The 19,816-nt window shown below is 41.7% G+C and overlaps 1 long non-coding RNA gene across 1 annotated transcript; it reads right to left on the reverse strand.

Moving 5' to 3' along the window:
• Positions 1–10,277: 10,277 nt before the first annotated feature.
• LOC138653245 (uncharacterized) lies at positions 10,278–14,183 on the reverse strand. The gene is made up of 2 exons (XR_011315799.1): positions 14,050–14,183; positions 10,278–10,404 (listed from the first exon to the last, which is right to left on the reverse strand). It is a non-coding gene; the product is annotated as an uncharacterized lncRNA (long non-coding RNA).
• Positions 14,184–19,816: the final 5,633 nt, after the last annotated feature.

Genomic DNA, 19,816 nt, shown 5'->3' on the forward strand with positions numbered 1-19,816 from the left:
ACACTCGTCCAACTGTCGGGATGAACATGTGAGCGAACCCTAATGTTTGTGTCGGGAAGACTAGAAGAAGCATGTAACAAGGAATTCATTGAAGTGGGCTTTCAATAAATGTAGGTTTGCATTTATAGATTTGGATCCATTTCAATCACACTGTCCAGAAATTCCACTTTAGTTGTATTACAGTTGTGTGAAAAAGTGTTTGCCCCTTCCTGATTTCCTATTACATAGTAACATAGTAACATAGTTAGTAAGGCCGAAAAAAGACATTTGTCCATCCAGTTCAGCCTATATTCCATCATAATAAATACCCAGATCTACGTCCTTCTACAGAACCTAATAATTGTATGATACAATATTGTTCTGCTCCAGGAAGACATCCAGGCCTCTCTTGAACCCCTCGACTGAGTTCGCCATCACCACCTCCTCAGGCAAGCAATTCCAGATTCTCACTGCCCTAACAGTAAAGAATCCTCTTCTATGTTGGTGGAAAAACCTTCTCTCCTCCAGACGCAAAGAATGCCCCCTTGTGCCCGTCACCTTCCTTGGTATAAACAGATCCTCAGCGAGATATTTGTATTGTCCCCTTATATACTTATACATGGTTATTAGATCGCCCCTCAGTCGTCTTTTTTCTAGACTAAATAATCCTAATTTCGCTAATCTATCTGGGTATTGTAGTTCTCCCATCCCCTTTATTAATTTTGTTGCCCTCCTTTGTACTCTCTCTAGTTCCATTATATCCTTCCTGAGCACCGGTGCCCAAAACTGGACACAGTACTCCATGTGCGGTCTAACTAGGGATTTGTACAGAGGCAGTATAATGCTCTCATCATGTGTATCCAGACCTCTTTTAATGCACCCCATGATCCTGTTTGCCTTGGCAGCTGCTGCCTGGCACTGGCTGCTCCAGGTAAGTTTATCATTAACTAGGATCCCCAAGTCCTTCTCCCTGTCAGATTTACCCAGTGGTTTCCCGTTCAGTGTGTAATGGTGATATTGATTCCCTCTTCCCATGTGTATAACCTTACATTTATCATTGTTAAACCTCATCTGCCACCTTTCAGCCCAAGTTTCCAACTTATCCAGATCCATCTGTAGCAGAATACTATCTTCTCTTGTATTAACTGCTTTACATAGTTTTGTATCATCTGCAAATATCGATATTTTACTGTGTAAACCTTCTACCAGATCATTAATGAATATGTTGAAGAGAACAGGTCCCAATACTGACCCCTGCGGTACCCCACTGGTCACAGCGACCCAGTTAGAGACTATACCATTTATAACCACCCTCTGCTTTCTATCACTAAGCCAGTTACTAACCCATTTACACACATTTTCCCCCAGACCAAGCATTCTCATTTTGTGTACCAACCTCTTGTGCGGCACGGTATCAAACGCTTTGGAAAAATCGAGATATACCACGTCCAATGACTCACCGTGGTCCAGTCTATAGCTTACCTCTTCATAAAAACTGATTAGATTGGTTTGACAGGAGCGATTTCTCATAAACCCATGCTGATATGGAGTTAAACAGTTATTCTCATTGAGATAATCCAGAATAACATCCCTCAGAAACCCTTCAAATATTTTACCAACAATAGAGGTTAGACTTACTGGCCTATAATTTCCAGGTTCACTTTTAGAGCCCTTTTTGAATATTGGCACCACATTTGCTATGCGCCAGTCCTGCGGAACAGACCCTGTCGCTATAGAGTCACTAAAAATAAGAAATAATGGTTTATCTATTACATTACTTAGTTCTCTTAGTACTCGTGGGTGTATGCCATCCGGACCCGGAGATTTATCTATTTTAATCTTATTTAGCCGGTTTCGCACCTCTTCTTGGGTTAGATTGGTGACCCTTAATATAGGGTTTTCATTGTTTCTTGGGATTTCACCTAGCATTTCATTTTCCACCGTGAATACCGTGGAGAAGAAGGTGTTTAATATGTTAGCTTTTTCCTCGTCATCTACAACCATTCTTTCCTCACTATTTTTTAAGGGGCCTACATTTTCAGTTTTTATTCTTTTACTATTGATATAGTTGAAGAACAGTTTGGGATTAGTTTTACTCTCCTTAGCAATGTGCTTCTCTGTTTCCTTTTTGGCAGCTTTAATTAGTTTTTTAGATAAAGTATTTTTCTCCCTATAGTTTTTTAGAGCTTCAATGGTGCCATCCTGCTTTAGTAGTGCAAATGCTTTCTTTTTACTGTTAATTGCCTGTCTTACTTCTTTGTTTAGCCACATTGGGTTTTTCCTATTTCTAGTCCTTTTATTCCCACAAGGTATAAACCGCTTACACTGCCTATTTAGGATGTTCTTAAACATTTCCCATTTATTATCTGTATTCTCATTTCTGAGGATATTGTCCCAGTCTACCAGATTAAGGGCATCTCTAAGCTGGTCAAACTTTGCCTTCCTAAAGTTCAATGTTTTTGTGACTCCCTGACAAGTCCCCCTAGTGAAAGACAGGTGAAACTGCACAATATTGTGGTCGCTATTCTTTTGCATGTTTATCACTAGTTTTGATTGAATTACTTTGGATAAGTACTTATCCGAATAGCTGCCTCAGGAACCTGGATACCTGGAGCGCTCCCAGTAATCAGCTGCTCAGCGCTGCATGTGTCGCGGCTGTGTGACAGTCACGACACATGCAAGGAGAGCCCAACAAACAGGCTTTCCATGCATGTGTTGCGACTGTCACAGAGCCGCAACACATGCAGCAGCGGCGCCAAACAGCTGATTATCGCGAGCGCTCCAGGTATCCAGGTTCCTGAGGCAGCTATTCTGTAAACACTATAGCTATTCGTAAAAGTTCTTATCGGAAGCTATTCGCTCAACACTGTTTATCACACTTACTGTACTGGTCTCTACAGAGGTGGTGAATCACTGCTAAATATTATCCCAGATAAATGGTTTTTTTTTAGCAGATTGTTTTTTATAACATTAAAGATATTTTTATTTAGATACCTAAGATTTTCTTTTACAAACCTAAAACTTTTTTTTCAAAATATTTATTAGTCCTACAAAGAAACTTGAATATGCGATTTGATCACATAGAGGCGATACCTATGCACTTATGCAGTGCAAAGCCTTATCCAGCCTGGCACTGGAAGTGTTGTATTAACAGGCAGCCTAATAGATCTTGGCTTAAGTACAATATTTTCAGTTTTGATCTATGACAGATGTGAAGCCCATTGTTAAGCCACTGGTTACTCAAAGGCGTATAAATTCGTCATTAGCGAGTCCATTTAAATTGAAATTAAATTTGATTGATCCTGATTGATGATTGGTTCATTTTTCTTTATTCTATATTTCCTCTCTGACTTCCTATGATTAAGGACGCTACCGTTGCGCCACAAACGTGTCAGGTTTCTTTTAACTTCTTTTAAACATGAATTAGAGACAACTTAGCATCAATTCAAATAACTAAAACATGTCTAAACACTATTGTGAATTATAAACAGTTACAGAAATTGCACTACAAAATGTGGTCCTCATTCAGTGACAACTCTTCTTTATTGGTCTCTTGTACTCCTGCATCTGATCATCTCTCATTATCCTTGTTATCTTTTCTCCATAGCCGCAAAGTCTTGGCGAAATCTGTTAAGGTGCTCGTCGCTCACTGCTCCACAGTTTAGTTGAAAAACGTCTATATGTGAATATAAGAATGTAATCTTTTAGGACAAGTTACAGCCAAGATCCTTATAGGTTTTAAGGAGATTTTTCCACCAACTCTCCATTGTTATCTGCTTTTGAATTTCCCCAAAAATTAATTAGTGATGAGTGAGCACTAAAATGCTTGAGTACTCGTTACTCGAGTCGAGCAATATGTAATGTTTGGCTTCTCAACCCGAGTAACGAGTACAATAGAAGTCAATGGGAAACTCAAGCATTTTTCTTGTGCTCCTCCAGAGGTCTGGAGGGGGGGGGGTCTAAAAATTGCTGAAAACTATGTAAACAGCACTGAAATGGCATGAGAACAGCATGGGGAAGATCCCTGGAAGCATCTCTGAATCCCAGATTGGTGCTGTTGTCAGAGTATTACGCCACTTTTACAGACTTACAATAAAACATACAAAACTGACGATAAAATGGATTTGACTGGAAAAATGTTAATAACACCAAGAATGAACACCAGGCCATAACATATGAAAAAAATACAAACTTTATTTTGAACATATCTAAAATCAATAAATTAAATTATGATTGATTGGAAGGTTACTCCTTTTATATATATATATAGTCCTTTGCCACTGTTCCAGTCATACCTGTTGGTTGTCTCTGTATTTTGGTTGCTCCATAATTTTATGTGTGGTATATGGTTTTAGATATGTTCAAAATAAAGTTTGTATTTTTTTCATATGTTATGGCCTTGTGTTCATTCTTGGTGTTAGTAATAATTATCACTTGGCTTAATTTTGATTAAAGGCGATATTATAGGTGTCAATAATGGAAAAATGTTAAGAAACAATCTTTCAAGGATAATGTCTTGTATATAAGGCAAAATATGCAAGAGGAAAAAGAAATGCTCCTCCGCAATTTGGGCTATGTTCACATGCAGTGTTTTTGCACGTCTGCATTGCTTTCAATTGTGAAAAAACATTCAATAGGAAATGTAATGTTATCATTTTAATATCTTATCTGGCCATGTGGTGTGTGAGACATGATCAGACATATTGAAAGTCACAATTTTTTTTAGGGCCATCAGCCAGCCATCATTATTTGTAGAGGGCCATCAGGTGGCACTTTCTATTTTTAAATGACCAGCAGATGTCTTGTGGACATATAAGATCAAGATAAAGTTTTTTTGTAAAACACATAATTCTACGGTTTACTGTAAATTGAATGAGGCCTACAAATAAAAGAACATAGTAGTTACAGTCAAATATGGTAGAGGTTCAAAGATATTTTAGGGTTGTTTTGCTGCCTCTGGCACTGGGTGCCTTGAAATGTGAAGATTCCCAAAGGATTTTGGGTCGCAATGTAGTGCCTGTGGTCAGAAAGCTGGGTTTGCTTTGAAGTAGGTCATGGGTCTTCCAGCAGAAAGCACCCAGAAATAAATGGAAACAAAGCACTGGAGAGTTCAGATGTGGTCATTCCAGCTCCAGTAGCATAAAGTCTCTCACCACTACCTCTAACATACAGATGCTAGAGAGAAACTGTAAATGGACACATTAAATCAGTTAATTATGCCTGATTCGATGAATTTCGGAGTAAGGATCACAGTAAAAAACCCAAATTGGTCAATGAGTGTAAAGAAGCAACAGCAAAGCTTAGAAATTATAAGGCAATAATGCCTGACTACATGCCTGTCATACGCTATACCTACTGCAACACCTCACCATAGACAAATTGCAAGTAATAAAGGTGTTATTGTAGAATATAGAATGGATTTGAACTGGCCCTGAAAATATTTTTTCTTGTGTGTGGCAGCCTCAAAGTTTGGAGAAGCGTAAATAACACTTGCAGCTTTGATGAATCTCTAAACACAGAATACCATAAAACACATGAATCGGTCAATGAGTGCATGGAAAAAAACAGCAGCAAGGCTTAGAATTGGAAATGTTTTACATAATTCTTTGTCTAAGGCCTTCTGGTACTGCAATATTTTATTAGACCTCTCAGCCATGAGGAGAGATGTAAAGTAGCATGGGTCTAGAAGGGTGACCAAAAGCAATTAGTGTTAGCCAAAATGCATACAACGTGTATGTCACGAGAAAGGCAACAAAACATAAACTCAGCCATGTTTTCCAAACTGCAAACAGCAAAGACTTCCCTGTCCCCAGCAAGAGGGCAACTGTCCATGTTGTCCTCCTCCTCATACTCCTTCTCCTCCTTGTCTTAAGGCCATCCATGCTGAACAGACGGACTGAAGGTGGTGTGGGTACTAGTGTCTGTAGTTCAGACAACCAGCTCCTGTTCCTCCTCATTATCACTCAATCCTCATTGAGAAGATAAGATAATGCTGGGCTGTGTAGCATCACCCAGTATAGTTTCTTGCTTCATCTCAACTTGCTCTACCTGCAAAGCCTCCTCTTTAATTGTGAGCATAGAGTTCAGTAGACAGAGAAGGGGAATGGTGATGCTGATTATGGTGTGTAATTGTGATTAAATTTAAGCAGTGTGTTACTTTGAATGGTTCAAGCCTATGTCCCATCCCCTGATGACGCCGCTAGCGTGGTGAAACATGTAGGGGAGACGCTGGTGCGAAAATTAACTGTCCTATTCTGCCAGATATGTGTTGGCATCCTAGGTACTATGCAAATCAATAAAACAAAGTAGCAGGCACACTGCTTAAATGTAATCGCAATAATAGAGGCAGATTAAGGACAAAAACTTTTTATACTTTTTAATATTTTAAAATTTAAATAAAAGTTTAATAAAAGTTAATTTTTTGGGTCTTCTTGTGGGGGTTTATTTGGGGTTCTCCCCAATTTATTAATCCAACAACCTTTTCACACTTGTTCTAGCTTCAAGAGTTGTTTTCCGCGCCCCCAAACAAAGTGGACCAGGAAGCTAGCTCGACATGATGCATGTGTTGTGCTCCCTTGGCAGTCACAGTTTCATCTTGCCCATGGCCTCTACCTCTACCCTCACTATCAGATTCACATCCACTTTCCCGTCCCTTACCAGGTGCCTTGCCCATTTCTCCCTGTTGAGAAAGTGTTGCAGACAGCATTACAAAGGCAGCAAACATTTTCCCACTTCAGATGGACATAGAGTATAAGAATGCAGCATCAATACAGCAATGCTATTTTTTTAACAAATTTTTTTGGGGAGGTTGAGGCACAATTATGGCACGAAAAGTGCCATATTAAATGTCACTGTCGAAAAAAACTGCAGTCTTACAATGTCAGCAAATTATGCTCATTTCAGATGAATATATACGTCTGAAGTATCAATATAGCAATGCTATTTGTAAGCAAACAATTTTTTTATGTTTTGAGACCCAGCTCTAGCACGAAAAATGCTGTATAAAATTGCAGTATTACTATTGCAGGAAAATTTTCACCTCAAATTAACGTACAAGACTGCAGTATCAATATAGCAATGCTATTGAGATCCAACCAAGTCTGGCTGTGTGTCTACTACTGCAGTATAAACGATAAATAACATTCCCCTGATCATAATAATTTGCAGGATTAAGAGCAAAAATAATATTATTGGCACCAAGAAGCTGGTTTTGGTATAAATTGCAGGCTGCAGAATAAAGGGCATGCAATTCACCCTATCCTGCCCTACACCATCCCTTCAGCACAATCTCTACTTAAGTGCTGCTGCCAGCAGTATTACTATTTATTGTAATTAGCCTTAAGAATGGCTGTTGTTGTGCTTAAAAGAAATGTTAATGTGGTTGATTTCCTGGCTAATACGCAGCTACAATTCTGTCTCACTTTCACCAGCACCTCTTCCTACCCTGCCTGTTTCTGGGGTACAGTGTGACAAGCATGGCGTCACGGCTCTTATCTAGACCTGATGATGACGGTATGCGGCCAGCCAATTACAGTAATGTCACAACCATGATAGCTACAGTATTACAGTGAATGGAAGGCAATTCGTTCTCCACTTGTTCATTGGCTGTTTAAAAAGCGCCAAACATACGAGGCAGGGACTTGAACTCTCGATCGAATGTTTAAACTAATACTTGCCGAGTAACAAGCATCCCGAGCACACTGATGCTGGTGCGAGTTACGAGTATTGGCGAGCATGCTCGCTCATCACTAATCCTTACCAATGGTAAGAAGATGCTGGGAGTTACCAGCCATCATCAGACTGATAACTATACAGGAATCACAGCACTGAAGAGACATATCCCGTTTCACAAATAAATGTTTGCATCCAGGTGCCTTATAGGTGACATCTCCTCTGATTCAAGTTGTTTCCATCCCTTTTGTCTCTGTGTAGTACAGATGCCATGATGAGATTTTACACGCAGAGCAGGTCCCTGCAGACTTCCTTCTTCTCTGTCTACAGCAGCACATCCTGAAACGGTGCCCTTAGAAAAAAAACATATTATATTACCCCATAAATATAAATATTTCCCCTGCTGTGCCCCTAAATAAATAATTGCCCCTTACTTTGCTTCCTGTACAAAATTCCCCTTACACTGCCCTCCTCCATAGTATCCCCCATACCACCCCCTCTCTATAATGTCCCCCTAAATTGCACCTTTCCAAAATATTTTTCCCCCACTGCCTCTCTGCATAATGATCCCACTCATAACCCTTTTAAATGCCCCTTAATGGCCCCATAATGGCCCCACAGTGTCCTCCATTATGTCACTCATTGCCCCATAATGGCCCCCATTCCTTCATAATGGCCCCACAGTGTCCTCCATTATGTCACTCATTGCCCCATAATGGCCCCATAGTGTCCTTCATTGCTCTATAAGGTTCCCATTGCCTCAAAGTGCCCTACAATGGCCTCCATAGTGTCCCTCATTGATCCACAATGTTCCTCATCGCCCCCTAATTTTCCAAATTGGCTCATAATGTCCCCCCATAATGGTACCCATAGTGTCCCCCATTGCTCCATAAAGTCCCTCAGTGCCCCATAATGTTCCCCATAGCCTCATCATTATATTCCCCATAATGACCTCCATAATATTCTACGTTGCCCCATAATGTTCGCCATAGCCTCATAATGTCTCCTATAATGGCCTCCATAGCGTGCCCAATTATCTTTCCCAATGCTCCATGATGGCCTCCAAAAACTAACACCAAGCAACAAACAAACTGAAAAGACTCCTGAAACGCTTAACGGTGCACGCAGCGTTCTCTGCACCTCTGCGGCCCTGCACCAGCAGCAGTGTGATGTCAGCAGCATGCTGACGTAATCACGCTGCTGCACGTCGATGCTGGCACAGAGTAGTGCTGCTCTGCCCGCAGTTTTCAAATGTATTCATGTCTGAAAGACGTTAATACATTTGAATTTAGGATGGAGGGAGCGGCGTCTCCCGGGCAGCTCTGCGTGCCGCACAACATACTTCGTAAGGCCGCATGGTCTGCAGGCCTGTCATATACTACATTAAAATGTACATACTATTTATTAGTGTTCATTCAGTAAAGTGCTGTTAGAAAGCATCAGCACCACTCACTTTTGCATCAGGAGGTGAGCAGTGCTGACGACATTACATGGACAGATGCCCGCTAAGGACATATACTGGTCTAATGCACCTGCCTTATTAAGTAGAATAAAACATGATGCCTGCTGGCTATGCAAACGTTCTGGGAGGTTCTTTTTGACACAACATTACTAGTACTAAACACCTTCCAATGAAAAGGTGAGTGGTGCCTGGGAAACCCCTTTTTGGATCTACAGTTGAGTGATAATTTTGGATGATTTTGTGTAGGGCAGCAGATTTGGAGATATGTTTGAGTTGTGGAGCACTCTACCCCTAGATGAAGGCACGCAGCTGAAACGCATGTTAGGGCCTTGTCACCACACCACCAAGACATATCTTATATATTAGATTACTTGCCCCATGTTTACCACTTTGTATTAACTTCTGCTATACTCTTTGCTGTTACATGCTGATATCGATTTGGCACATGGTTTCTTTTTGCATGGTTTCTTTTTGGCACAACCCGTTATATTACCATACTATTCTGCCTCTTGCTGTTTTGTGGTGCCAGCCATTGGATGACTCACATGTTTAATCTCTATTTTATGTCTCATCTACCTAATAAAGGTGCATTTTTATACCATTGGTTCCTTGTGCACATCTTCCTTCTCCTGTAGATTCTATAAAATCTTATCAGTCACAACTACCTCTTCCGACAAGCCTACAACCTCCAGCAACCACCGATTGACCAAACCGCTTCACGACCAGCTCTACTTCGCCAACTGTATCCTCACCCATACCTTGTAGCATGTGAGCCCTCGCGGACAGGATCCTCTCTCCTCCTGTACAATCCGTGACTTGTATTGTTAAGATTACTGTACTTGTTTTTTTTTATTATGTATACCCCTCCTCACATGTAAAATACCATGGAATAAATGGCGCTATAATAATAAATACTAATAATAATAATAATAACTGGCATTTCTTGCCTCAGTAATGTACAAAATCTGTCTTTATTGAGTGCAGATTTTACCCGGGAATTGAGGATTTTGAGAATGAAGCATCAGTTCTGCTTGAGAAATTAGCAGATTTCTCTCATAAGATATATTACAAACTTGCTTATTTATTGATTTATGAAATAAAAAATAAAATGAGGGTTACACTTTAAGGGACAACTGTAGTGAACAAACTGACACTAAAGACAGTCTGTGAGAAAGAAGTCTTTTAATGGAGTAGCATAGAAAAATATTTCCACTGGTGTTAAAATAAAGTGATAAGATAATCTATTCTGTATTTTCTGAGATTGTCCAAGTCCAAGTAGCAATTTAGACATTCTGAAAGAAAAAAAAAAGTCCAGGTCAATTACTTCAGCCAGCAACCAGTGGTATCTGGCCCCTTTCTGTAGAAATACATCTTTATAAAAATACCAAGCTTCATGGGATTAGTAAATGTCTGTTCTCATTGCTAATATTTTTTCATCCCTATGACAGAGTTGTTCATTTTTTTCCAGCAAAAACAGATGATTTTTCCTCCGTATAACCATCCCACCATGTGCAGTTCTTTATTTCCTTTACTATATACGTCCATATAAGTCAATAAATAAATAATAAAGGTCACATACAATTTTATATCATAATTATTGTAAAATATCAGGGAAAAATGCATATACATGCGGATAATAACCCATTTGTAATTCTTTTTTGGGCACCCATTGACTTATATACTTATTAGACAAGTCAGTATTTTGACCATATCATCATTTTTATGCATCTTTTCCGACTCCAAGCTGTATAACTTGAATGTTTATTGGATGAAGCAGATCAGGTGATGTGTATTTGTTTAATGCGGGAGTATGCGGTCTAAGGATACAACACCCTTTATCAAGGTGTGTAGAATTGTTAGGCTGGTTTCACATTTGCGTTTTTTTTTGCGTTTTAGCGCAAAAAAACCGCAAAAAAACGCATGCGTTTTTTCCTATACTTGACATTAAAAACGCATGCGTTTTTTTGCATGCGTTTTTTTGCGTGCGTTTTGACGATGCATGCGTCATTTCTATGCATGCGTTTTGTTGCAGAAATGCAACATGTAGTAATTTCTAGCGGCGTTTTTTTGTCGCAAAAAAACGTATTGATGTCTATGTAAATGCATGCGTTTTTAAGCACATGTGTTTGCATGCGTTTTAATAGAAAAACACAAGAAAACACACTGATAAGCCAACCCCCAACCCTAACCCAAACCCAAACGCTAAGGGATCCTAACCCTAACCCTAACCCTAAGGGATCCTAACCCTAACCCTAACTCAAACCCTAAGGGATCCTAACCCTAACCGTTAGGGTTAGGGTTAGGGTTAGGATCCCTTAGGGTTTGAGTTAGGGTTAGGGTTAGGATCCCTTAGCGTTTGGGTTTGGGTTAGGGTTAGGATCCCTTAGGGTTAGGGTTAGGATCCCTTAGGGTTAGGGTTAGGGTTAGGGTTAGGATCCCTTAGCATTTGGGTTTGGGTTAGGGTTAGGGTTAGGATCCCTTAGCGTTTGGGTTTGGGTTAGGGTTAGGGTAGGATCCTTTAGGGTTAGGGTTAGGGTTAAGATCCCTTAGTGTTTGGGTTTGGGTTAGGGTTAGGGTTAGGATCCCTTAGGGTTAGGGTTAGGATCCCTTAGCGTTTGGGTTAGGGTTAGGGTTAGGATCCCTTAGCGTTTGGGTTTGGGTTAGGGTTAGGATCCCTTAGGGTTAGGGTTAGGGTTAGGATCCCTTAGGGTTAGGGTTAGGATCCCTTAGGGTTTGGGTTAGGGTTAGGATCCCTTAGCGTTTGGGTTTGGGTTAGGGTTAGGGCTAGGATCCTTTAGGGTTAGGGTTAAGATCCCTTAGCGTTTGGGTTTGGGTTAGGGTTAGGGTTAGGGTTAGGATCCCTTAGGGTTAGGGTTAGGATCCCTTAGCGTTTGGGTTTGGGTTAGGGTTAGGATCCCTTAGGGTATGGGTTAGAGTTAGGGTTAGGATCCCTAGGGTTACTAGGGATCCTAACCCTAACCCTAGCTATTTCTGCTTATAGTGGGTTTTATTGTTGATTTTGATGATTGGCAGCTGTCACACGCATGTAAACGCGTCAAAACGCCGCGTTTGTATTAAAACATGCAAAAACGCTTGCGTCTAAAAAACGCAGCGTTTAAACGCGTTTAAACACGTTTTTTTACCAAATGCGTTTGCGTTTAAAACGCTGCGTTTTTAAACGCAAATGTGAAACCAGCCTAAGACAGCTTATTTTTCTCTGTTGAAATGGACCAAAAAAGAGATTTAGCTGACTGTAAGACTTGTAATATTCTATTTCTTTTCAGTGGGATGGGGAGTGACCAAAGAACCATCAAAAGTTTTGTTGTAAATAGCAGGGCAAAAAACAAGTTGAGAAGGAAAGATTAGTTAATTGCGAAAGATTTGAGAAGAATCAAATCGGAAGCGACCAGGAAGCCATTATCCTCCAGGGCTGTCATTTTCCAGAACTGCAGCCTCCTTGGAGAGCCCAGGAGTACAAGGTGTTCAGTGACGTCACTTGTTGGGGTAGCACTGGTTGCTGCACTCGAGATGTTCTTCTTACAATGTGCTCTTACCGGTTCGTTACTTCTGATCTGAGCCGGGAGTGCACTGTCACTATGTATATTGTATAGTGACAAGAATCTATTGAGCATACATCAGAATTGACAACCAACACATGCTCACTAGAGCAGGGACTAGCTTAGCCCCTGAAATGGAGGTCAGTGATGACACTTTGTTTCAGGGAGGAGGAGGCTGCGGCAGTGACAGCAGCCTCTATTTCCTGTTCCGGATGATGTTTCGATTCAGTATCCCAGCTTGCACTGGAATTCTGAAAATGAAGTGTCATCAAAGAGGAGGTAGTAAAAAAAAATATATATAGCAGTCAGATAGTGTTGTGAGGGAAGGATATGGAATTTTTGATTAAAGTGTATTAGAAGAAAAGTTTAGATTATGGCATTAAATAGATAGGGATTTAGGATTAAAATTAATTTGTGCTACGAACCACACTTTAAAGATGAAGAAATAATGACATGGCCCCTTCCTCGCCTGACTTAAACTCTACTGAGAACTTGTGGGCCCTTCCTAAATGGGAGATTTACTGAGCACCTCTCTGATCAGTGACTGGGAGGCCATGGTTGGTGCTGCCCAAAATGTTGATCATCAACAGATTAAGAAACTGACAGACTCCATGGATGGACGGTTTATAACTGTTATTGAACAGAAGGGCAACTATGTTGGTCGCTGATATTTTTTAAATGACAGAAATATATTTTGTACATTTTGAGATATTTGTTATTATTTTCATTATAAAGGATGAAAATAAACAAGTGAGATTAATTAAATTACAATTTTTCATTTAGTTGCATAATAATTTTGGTCACTAATTGTTTCCAATAATTCTACACACAGATATTATCCATACGAAAAACAAAATCTCACTTTTACTTTTTTAAATATTCATGTTTATTAACCTTTTGGATTGACCGACAGCACTGAAGTTGTTCAGTAGTAAAATTATTCATCAAAATTATAAATTGCCCAATAATTGTGCACATTGTGTAATTGGTGAGTTTGATTCTAAATATGAACCAAAGTACATGATGCTGTGATTTGTTTATATGTAAATCATCAGTTCCAGTGTAAAATCGTTGAAGTGAACTACCACATTGACGTGTATTGGGCAGTGTGCTATAAGTTTTGCATACTGACAGCACATGGACATTTAATATGTTTGTCTGAACGAGTCCGAAATAATAGTGCTTTGAAAATACAAGAAAATTGTGGACTTAACCCCAACCACGATTATATCTGCATTTCTCCTTTAGATCCTACCATTCTCCATGAGCATGATTAGGTGAATTAGACAGTAGCCCACTAGTGCCAACTTCTGTGCATTTTTGTAATATGATGTAGTAGAATATTAAAACAATTACAATTTTTTTTAAGTGTGAACTTACGCTGTTGATCCAGGGGATGTGAGAAGATACTCTGGTGAAAACAGCAGTATTGCATCCCTGGAAAGCCAAATAGCTAGCAAGACCGTGAACTTGGTAGCCACCATCGACGTCACAGTTCAGAGGGCCACCAAAATCTCCCTAAAAAGAAAAGATGGATCCATAAACATGATTTTGTGATAGATAATTCTATTAGGCTGATTCAGAGGTGTCGCTTGAAGCTTTTTGGTTCCATTACAAAGCTATGATGTACCATTTATTTTACAAGAGTGTCCTTATATAAAGGGTCACATGACATGTCATGTGATTCTGGCAGCCAGTCAGAGGCTGGCGATCAGCTGCAGCCTTTCAGCATTTTGTCAAATTAGAAGTCCAGTCTGGACTTAAGGCCCCTTCACATTAAGCGACGCTGCAGCGATACCGACAACGATCCGGATCGCTGCAGCGTCGCTGTTTGGTCGCTGGAGAGCTGTCACACAGACCGCTCTCCAGTGACCAACGATGCCGGTAACCAGGGTAAACATCGGGTAACTAAGCGCAGGGCCGCGCTTAGTAACCCGATGTTTACCCTGGTTACCATGCTAAAAGTAAAAAAAAACAAACACTACATACTTACCTACAGCCGTCTGTCCTCCAGCGCTGCGCTCTGCTTCTCTGCACTCCTCCTGTACTGGCTGTGAGCCGGAAAGCAGAGCGGTGACGTCACCGCTCTGCTTTCCGGCTCACAGACAGTACAGGAGGAGAGCAGAGCACAGCGCTGGAGGACAGACGGCTGTAGGTAAGTATCTAGTGTTTGTTTTTTTTTACTTTTAGCATGGTAACCAGGATAAACATCGGGTTACTAAGCGCGGCCCTGCGCTTAGTTACCCGATGTTTACCCTGGTTACCAGTGAAGACATCGCTGGATCGGTGTCACACACGCCGATCCAGCGATGTCAGCAGGAGTCCAGCGACGAAATAAAGTTCTGGACTTTATTCAGCGACCAACGATCTCCCAGCAGGGGCCTGATCGTTGGTCGCTGTCACACATAACGATTTTATTAACGATATCGTTGCTACGTCACAAATAGCAACGATATCGTTAACAATATCGTTATGTGTGAAGGTACCTTTAGAATGGGTGATCTAACTATTCAGAAGGGCTTTGTCCAATAGTGGACAATCCATTTAAGCCATACAGTAGCTTGGTGATATAAACTCATCTCTCTCACCCACAAAGCTCTCCACAGTTCTGCACTGCCTTATATCTCCTCTCTCATCTCCGTCTATCGCCCTAAACGTGCCCTCTGTTCTACAAATGACCTAAGACTAACATCCCCCGTAATCTGAACCTCGCACCTCCGTCTCCAAGACTTCTCTCATGCTGGGCCAGCTCTCTGGAATGCACTTCCCCAGACGATCAGACTGATACCTAGCCCCGACCTATTCAAGTGCGCTTTGAAAACCCATCTCTTCAAACAAGCCTACCACATCAACTACTCAGTAAACTAACTTTGTCCTGTTCCTTCCTTCCAAATATTATCTGCATGCGAATCTGCACCCTACTATTCATCTGTCTCCACACCCTCCATGCACACGATAACTGCACTTGATACTTGACTATTGCACTTAAACACACGGGCTGATGACCGGATCATGCAGCTTCATATGAAAATCCCTATTTATTATAATTGCCAGACCTGAAATAACAAGCACTTTTCACCTATTGTGTCCCCCCATTTCCTTGTAGATTGTAAGCTTGCGAGCAGGGACCTCACCCCTAATGTCACTGTTTAAATTGTCTTAACTTGTACTGAATTTATTGTCTGAACATGTCCCCGCTTATTGTAAAGTGCTGCGGAATATGTTGGCGCTATATAAATCAAAAATTATTATTATAAATTATTATTATTTCCAGATGCTGTCCACCTCACGTAGCTGCCAGTAAAGTATGCTCAGTTTATGCATTAAACACTTACCGGTCACTGTCTTCTGCCATTTTGGCTGCTACGGTCATCTCCAGCATCAGGTGACCACAACTGTCACCAGCCAGCTCACACGGCATTTCTGTGTGGATTAGAAGTAACTTTTTCAATGGAAATCTATGAGACTCAGAATGGGACTCTCATAGACATACCTCAAGAAAGGAAGTAATAGTCCAATGTGTGATTCACCAAGAAAAATCTGTGGTCACATAATGCAGGAGAGGAATAGAGCAACTCTAGAAATGGCAGGAGACTGTAACCTGTAAGTATTTTAATGCACACGATAGAGAATATATATATATATATACATACATATACACACACATACACACATACACCCATAGAGTACACACACATACACACACACACACATACACACACATACACACACACATACACACACACACACATACACACATACACACACATACAAACATACACACTACTCATTGATATTAGGTAGGGGAAAAAAATAAATTGCTGGAGTGGTGCTTTAGTTTCAGTGAACTGTCCTCACCCTGAAAATGGTTCTACAAAAATTTACACACAATTGAACAAACACTGTAGCCTTGATTAATGAAGACTAGCAGTATAATTGCCTGTCTTGACAAAAAGTGCAGTGGAGTAAGGCACCAAATTAATTAAGAGGTGTGTACCCCTTAACCCCTTCCCAACCTTTGACGCAGCGTATGCGTCATGAAAACCTGTGCCAATCCGACCTGTGACGCAGCATATGCGTCATGGCCGGATTGCGCTCCTGCAGGCCGGGTGAAAGGGTTAACTGTAATTTCACCCGGCCTGCAGGGACAGGAGGAGTTCTACTTTAGCCCAGGGGGGATGGCTTCACCCCCACGTGGCTACGATCGCTCTGATTGGCTGTTGAAAGTGACGTTTCACTTTCACTTTCAATCAGAGCGATAGTAATATTTCACCAATGAAAATTGGTGAAATATTACAATCCAGCCATGGCCGATGCTGCAATAGCATCAGCCATGGCTGGAGATCGCGATCTGACCCCCCCCACCGCCACCGATCTCCTCCCCTCCGGTCCTCCGGTCCTCCGTCCTGTCATCTAGCATCCCCCGCTCCCCTCCCGTCTCCTGTCCGCTCCCTCCGCTGTCCGATCCCCCCCCATCATACTTACCGACCTCCCGTGTGCCTCCCGGTGTCCATCCGGCTGCTGCATGGGCGCCGCCATCCTGGAAAATGGCTGGCGCATGCACAGTGCGCCCGAGGAATCTGCTGGCTGGCAGATTCGTTACAAGTACATTTTGATCGCTGTGATAGGCTCTATCACAGCGATCAAAATAAAAAAAATAATAAATAAACCCCCCCTTTATCACCCCCATGGATAGGGACAAAAATAAAATAAATAAATTTTTTTTTCTTTGCCCCACTAGGATTAGGGTTAGGGTTAGGGTTAGTTGACACTGCGTCTAAGCAGTCCGTTAGACGGACTACGTTACACCATGGCATAAACGCGGTGTAACGTAGTCCGTTATGGCCGCCATTGACAGCAATGTCGGACGCATCACTAGCGCACTCCCACAATAGGTGTACACTAGGGATGTGCCGTCATTGAGTGACGGACCCGGAGACGCGGGCTGCAGCGTTTCCGGGTCCGTCACTGCTAGCGCAGATAGAGCTAGCAGATGCTCTATCTGCGCTAGCGCGATGCAAACGTCGGCACTTGCGCTAGCAGCAGCCCGTTAGCGTATGTGCTGAACGGGCTGCTGCTAGCGAATTGTGAACCTGGCCTTAGGGTTAGGGTTTGGGTTACGGCTAGAATTAGGGTTAGAACTAGGGTTAGGGTTAGAATTAGGCTTTGTGCACACAGTACGGATTTGGCTACGGATCTGCAGCAGGTTTGGCCGCTGCGGATTCGTAGCAGTTTTCCATCAGGTTTACAGTACCATGTAAACCTATGGAAAACCAAATCCGCTGTGCCCATGGTGCGGAAAATACCGCGCGGAAACGCTGTGTTGTATTTTCCACAGCATGTCAATTCTTTGTGCGGATTCCGCAGCATTTTACACCTGCTCCTGTATAGGAATCCGCAGGTGAAATCCGCACAAAAAACACTGGAAATCCACGGTAAATCCGCAGGTAAAATGCAGTGCCTTTTACCTGCGGATTTTTCAAAAATCTCACACGAATCCGCAGTGTGGGCACATAGCCTTAGGGTTAGGGTTGGAATTAGGGCTAGGGTTGGAAATAGGGTTAAGATTAGGCTGGGGTTAACGGTATGGTTAGAATTAGGGGTGTGTTGGGGTTAGGGTTGGGATTAGGGTTAGGAATGTGTTGGGGTTAGGGTTGCGATTAGGGTTATGGCTAGAGTTGGGATTAGGGTTAGGGGTGTGTTGGGGTTAGTGTTGGAATTAGAATTGAGGGGTTTCCACTGTTACGGCACATCAGGGGTCACCAAACGCAACATGGCGCCACCATTGATTCCAGTCAATCTTGCATTCAAAAAGTCAAATGGTGCTCCCTCCCTTCCGAGCCCCGACGTGCACCCAAACAGTGGTTTAGCCCCACATATGGGGTGCCAGCATACTCAGGACAAACTGTGCATCAATTATTGGGGTCCAATTTCTCCTGTTACCCTTGTGAATATAAATTGCTTGCTAAAACATAATTTTTGAGGAAAGAAAAATGATTTTTTATTTTCACGGCTCTGCATTGATAAGTTCCCTGGGGGGTCTAGTTTCCAAAATGTGGTCACTTGTGGGGGGTTTCTACTGTTTAGGCACATCAGGGGCTCTGCAAACACAACGTGACGCCCGCAAAACATTCCATCAAAGTCTGCATTTCAAAAGTCACTACTTCCCTTCCGAGCCCCGACGTGTGCCCAAACAGTGGTTTACCCCCACATATTGGGTACCAGTGTACTCAGGACAAACTCAGCAACAACTATTGGGGTCCAATTTCTCCTGTTACCCTTGTGAAAATAAAAAATTGCTTGCTAAAACATCATTTTTGAGAAAAGAAACATGATTTTTTATTTTCATGGCTGTGCGTTGTAAACTTCTGTGAAGCACTTGGGGGTTCAAAGTGCTCACCACATATCTAGATAAGTTCCTTGGGGGGTCTAGTTTCCAAAGTGGGGTCACTTGTGGGGGGTTTCTACTGTTTAGGTACATCAGGGGCTCTGCAAACGCAACGTGACACCCGCAAAACATTCCATCAAAGTCTGCATTTCAAAAGTCACTACTTCCCTTCCGAGCCCCGACGTGTGCCCAAACAGTGGTTCCCCCCCACATATGGGGTATCAGCCTACTCAGGACAAACTGGACAACAACTTTTCAGGTCTAATTTTTCCTGTTACTTTTGTGAAAATAAAAAATTGTTGGCTAAAAAATAATTTTTGAGGAAAGAAAAATGTTTTTTTATTTTCACGGCTCTGCGTTATAAACTTCTATGAAGCACTTGAGGGTTTAAAGTGGTCACCACACATCTAGATTAGTTCCTTGGGAGGTCTAGTTTCCAAAATGGGGTCACTTGTGGGGGAGCTCCAATGTTTAGGCACACAGGGGCTCTCCAAACGCGACATGGTGTTCGCTAAAGATTGGAGCCAATTTTTCATTGAAAAAGTCAAATGGCGCTCCTTCCCTTCCGAGCCCTGTCGTGCGCCCAAACAGTGGTTTCCCCCCACATATGGGGTATCGTTGTACTCAGGACAAATTGTACAATAACTTTTGGTGTCCAGTTTCTCTTTTTACCCTTGGGAAAATAAAAAAATTGTTGCTAAAACATCATTTTTGTGACTAAAAAGTTAAATGTTCATTTTTTCCTTCCATGTTGCTTCT

This window comes from Ranitomeya imitator, unplaced genomic scaffold, assembly GCF_032444005.1.
Source record: "Ranitomeya imitator isolate aRanImi1 unplaced genomic scaffold, aRanImi1.pri SCAFFOLD_1444, whole genome shotgun sequence".
NCBI classification, from domain to species: domain Eukaryota; kingdom Metazoa; phylum Chordata; class Amphibia; order Anura; family Dendrobatidae; genus Ranitomeya; species Ranitomeya imitator.